Source organism: Penaeus monodon, chromosome 6, assembly GCF_015228065.2.
Source record: "Penaeus monodon isolate SGIC_2016 chromosome 6, NSTDA_Pmon_1, whole genome shotgun sequence".
NCBI lineage: Eukaryota > Metazoa > Arthropoda > Malacostraca > Decapoda > Penaeidae > Penaeus > Penaeus monodon.
The window spans coordinates 46,163,646-46,168,938 of NC_051391.1; positions in this window are offsets into that span (position 1 = coordinate 46,163,646).

A 5,293-nucleotide genomic window follows, 5' to 3' on the forward strand; every position below is an offset into this window, starting at 1 on the left:
ATCTGTGACACACACAGGGAATGTGTGTGTGTGTGTGTGGTGTTTTGGTTGTGGGTGGTTGTGTTTTGTGTTGGGTGTGGGGTGTGTGTTGTGTGTGTGTTGTTTGTTGTTGGGGGTGGTGGGGCGAGCTTTGCGTGCGTGTGCGTGCGGGTCCCTTTGCGGGGCCGTGCGTGCGGGGCTTTGCGGTGCGTGCTGGTGCTTGGGGCGTCCCGTTGCCCCCCGTGCGCGTTGGGCGTGACCTGCGGGGCGCGTGCGTGCGTTGGCGGGTGCGTGGTGCGCGGTGCGGTGCGTGGGGGGCCCCCGTGCGTGCCTGCGTCAGTACATGCATGCGATACGAAGATGTACTTGCCCGTAAGCATGGCCACATAAGGAACAGGTCACTGCAGGAAATAGCTACTTACATCTGGCAAGACCAGCCGCATAAACCGATTTTTTTCTTTACTAACACATGTGAAACGTTTGTTTTCGCAGACATTAGAATCGTGCTACTGTTACAACGGGCTACGCTTACCAATGTGTCATAAGCCAAATGATATGAAACGCAAGCTTATTCTGTTTACATAAAACATATCAAAGAGCAAGAGACTCCTGTGAGAAGGTCGTTCGGACAATCAGCATCCTCTTCGCCAGAAGAAGATGCTGGGATCCTGGGATGACCAGGAAATCTCAGTAGCCTTTTCGCTGTTTTGCTTCTCCAAAGACATAAGGAGAAAGGGCCCTTAGCATAAATCCCTCACAGATAAACCACGATACACCGAGATGAAAGCAGAATCACAATTAAACCTTTCAATGAACAGACATCCAGCCGTAGAGACATTTCAATTACGTAAATTCTGAACAGCGATTGGCTTTTCTTTTTTCTTTTTTTTTTGCCGGAGTTACGCACCATGAGACAGCGAAGGATGCAGCATCTTCATCCCGCTTCGTGTTTCTCGATGCACATGCATATCGTGGGACTGCTTCTCAACGTTCTATGTTTATTTTTATATGGTTTTTTAAAAAAGAATTTCGGTCCGTGTGAAACATATCGGGGAAACGTCTCCATGAAGCTAAACAAACGTCATAATAATTCAAAAAAAATAAAAATAAAAATCGCTATATTTTATATTCAATGCAAATAAACACGAACTTATCTGAAATATTTTTGTAGAACCTTTATCAGTGATATAAACAGAGATGATGAAAAAAATATTTCAAATCTGTCCTAAATATCAAAGGATTTCATCTCATATCTCTCATGAATACCGTGGGGAAAACGGGAGTGGGGTGGTTCCCCGAAAGGGGGAAAGGAAAAGGAGGGAGGGGAGGAGGAGGAGGAGGGGAAAGGGGAGGAGGAGGAGGAGGAGGAGGAGGGGGGGAGGAAGGAAGGGGGGGAGGAAAGGGAGGGAGGGGAAAAGGAGGAAGAAGGAGGGGAGGAGGGAGAGGAGGAGGAGGAGGAGGAGGAGGAAGGAGGAAAGGAGGAGGAGGAGGAGGAGGGAGGAGGAGGAGGGAAGGAGGGGGGGAGGAGGAGAGGGGGGGGGAAAGGTGAAGGAAGGAGGAAGAGGGGAAGGTAGGAGGGGAAAAAGAGGGAAGAAAAAAGAAGGAAAGAAAAAGAAAGAGTAGGAAGGGAAAAAAGAAGAGGAAAGGGGTGAGGGAGGGAGAAAAGGTAGGAGGGGGAAATGAGGGAAGAGAGAAGGGGGAGGAAAAAAGAGGGAAGGGGGAGGAAAGGGGAGGAGAAGGGAGAAAGTGGACGGGAAAGGGGGGGGACGACGAATAATAATAATTAGGGGAGCAGGAAGCGGCGGACGAGGACGAAAACGGGGAAGAGTATTAAGAGGAAGAAGCAGAAGACGAGGCGGAGGGGAAGAAAAAAACGGAAAAAAAACAGAAAGAGAAAATAAAGAAGAGGAAAAAGTGGGGTTGGAGAAGACGAGGCGAAGAAGAAGAAGGAAGGAGAATAGAAGGAAGAGACAGAAAGAAAAAAAAGAGATATATATCATTAAACTACGAAATCTTTATATATCTTTCCTCTTCTGAGATTACAAACACTGCTAACAAGGGCCCCGGGCCCTCCCTATTCGAACCCAAAAAACTTGCGCCCCCCTTTTAAAAAACAGGTCGTTTAAATATTTTTTTTTTAAAAAATTTACTTTTTTTCTGTTTTTTCTTATTTTCCCTCTTTAACTCTGCTAAGAATTTGCTGGGAGAAGTTAATAAGTGGCAAGACTTTTTTTTTCATATTTTTATGGGGGCCAAAAAAAATTTTTTGGAAAAGTTTTTTTCAAAGGGGACATAGCGGGGCCAGATAGGATAATCAGTTTTTTTTTTTTTAAGCAACGAGAAAAAAAACCAAACTTTTGCAGTTTCTTGAATTATTTTTTTTTTTTGGGGGGGAAATTCCGGGGAAAAAAACAAAAAAGAGAGGTGAAAAAGGGGGGGGGGGGAGGGGAGGGAAAGGGGGGGGGGAGGGAAGGGAGGGAGGGGAGGGGAGAGGGGGGGGAGAGGGGGGAGGAGGGGGGAGGAGGAGAGAGAGGGGGGGGGAAAAGAAGGGAGGGGGAAAAGAAGGGGGGGAGAGAGAGAAGGGGGAGAAAACAAAGGAGAAGGGGGACCAGGGGGGGGCAGAGACAAAGGAAGAGAGGAACAAAGAGGAGAGGAAAATTCACTGATTGAAGATTAAAAAACCAGATAAATCGCAATTGTTAAAAAGTTTATTTTAACCCCCAAACCCCAATACTTTTTTAAATTTTGTTTTTCTACAAGACCCCAATGGTGTAACCCCCCATAATTTTCCGGGGGCCTTTTTCATTTTTTTTCCCTGTTCAAAAATTCCCCTGGACAAGCATATATAGGGATTATACTCTTATTATTTTATTTTTATCATTTTTAAATTTTTAATCATTCTCATTTTATCATTTTTTTATTTTTTTTTATTATCTTCTTTTTCCCCTTTTTCTACGGCTTTTTTTCTTTCTGTATTTGCCCTTTTTTTTCCCTTTCGTTTTCTTTCCTTTTTTTTTGAAAAATTTTCGGGGTTGATTTTTGCCCTTTCCCCGGGGGGGACCAGGGTTTTTTTTTGTTTTTTTGTTTTTGGTGGGTGTGTTGTGTTTTTTGTGTGTTTTGCCACTCTTTTCTTGTGTTCTTTTCATCTTTTTTTTTTCTTCCCTTTTTTTTTCCCTTTTCTTTTTTCTCCCTCTCTTCTTCTTTATATATATTTTTAAAACCAACCATATAACATATCTTTATATACATATAAATATTACATTAAATAATTATAATATATATAAATTTTATATATTATATATATCATATATTAATATATTTATACATACAATTTCACAAAATTTATTCAGTAGTGTATGTAGGGTTTTGTATTATTATATTTAAATAATATATTATATCTATTATTCATTATTTATTTTTATATTTTTAATATTTTATTTCATTATATTATTACATTATATATACCATATATATACTTTATTTAAACCAATCTTTTCTTATCTATAATCTATCTATTACCTACCTATCTTTTTCATTATATATATTTTATATTATAATTATATTATATATTATATTATATATATAATACCTATATATAAAATTATCACCATTGGTGTTTGTGTTGGTGTTGGGGTGTGGTTTGTTTTTTTTGGTTTGGTTGTGGGTTGTGTGTTTGGTGTTTTGTTTGTGGGTGTTGTTTGTGTTTTGTGTGTGTGTATGTGTTGTGTGGGATTGTGTTTTTTGTGGGATGGTGTTTGGGTGTGGATGTGTGTGTTTGTTGTTTTTGGGTGTTGTATTTGTGTTGGGGTTGTTATTGTTGTTGTGTGTGATGTTGTGTGTTTTGTTGTGTTATTGTGTGTTTGTTGTTGGATGTGTTTGTGTTGGATTTTGGTGTGTTGTGTGATGTTGGTGTGTTGTGGGGGGTGTGTGTTTTGTTGGTTTGTGGGTTGTGTGTAAGGGTTTTGTGTGGTGTGGTGTGGTTTTGGGGTGTGGTTGTGTGTGTGGTGTGTGTGTGTGTGTGGGGTGGTTGTGGGGTGTGTGTGTGTGTTGTGTTTGTGTGGTTGGTGTGTGGGGGTAACCATATATACACTTTAGGGATACAAGTTTTTAAATAATGTAAAATTTTACATTTTTATTTTACCATATGGTATGTATTTTAGGGTATTTTGTGTTGTGTTGATAAAAGGAGGGGGGGACAGGGGGAAGAGGAGGAGAGAGTGAGAGAGGGGGTTAGGGGGGGAAGGAGGAGGGGAGAGGGAGGGGGGAGAAAGAGAGAGAAAAAGAGAGAGGAGAGTGGGGGAGAGGAGAGTGAAAAGGGAGGGAGGGGAGGGGGGGGGGATTAAACAAAGTAGAAAAGTTAGGATGGTAAGTATTGTGTATTTGGGTTAAAGGGGTAAGTTTTGGGTGTATCTTTCCCCATGAAAATGTTAGGGTTGTTTGTGTAGGTGGGGACAAGACAAAGGGCGTAAAAATAAATTTGGGGGAAATTCGGGGGGCAGCCCTGTGTTTAACTTTTTTGCTTGGAAGTTACACAAGCAACCATCAGTAATTAGCATATATACAATTTAGGGCTTTTCCATGCCCCCGCTGGGGAGCCCCGTGAATGAACATGCCAGCTCCTTCCAACAGCCCCATTAATCGCCAACGGGGCAGATCAACCCGGGAAAGAAGGACCCGAATATAATTGAATGCGACACACCTAACATCATGGCCTTTGTGTCTAGGTTCCAGATACAGCCAAGTTATTTTCTCATAACTAACTACATCCCTTTGTTCTGGAGCTTCGTTGTGACCACGGGTTGTATGCTTACATTTTCTGTAAAAAATTTATCGTGAGAGAAAATGGTAATTTGGACGGTTTATGTTGAACTCAATGTAGTTATTTTTCGGTTTATAATGTATATTATTACTTCGCTTATACGATATGTGTTTTTTCCGAAGCTTTCTCAAGTGTACTGTCAGATCCTCTGGAAAAAGAAAATGTCGCAATAAATAACGAGGATAAGAAAAAGGGAGAGAGAAACGGAGGATGATTAGAAGAAGAGACAGAAAAAAAAAATATTCTCCCTAGCGCGAATTTATAACCTTATGTTTTTTCTTTTCTAATTTCAGTAAGAACGATCACATGACAACGAGATCTTTCCAAAACCACATATTTATACATCCCGACAAGAAAAAAAAAAATCTAAACTATATTCTGGCTTTCATTACACCACTCTCAAAATACCGATTTTCAGCTGCTTTTATTAGAGATAATTAAGACTATACATCTAAATAAAGGGAGAAAAAGCGAAAAAAAACTAAATAAAGGGAA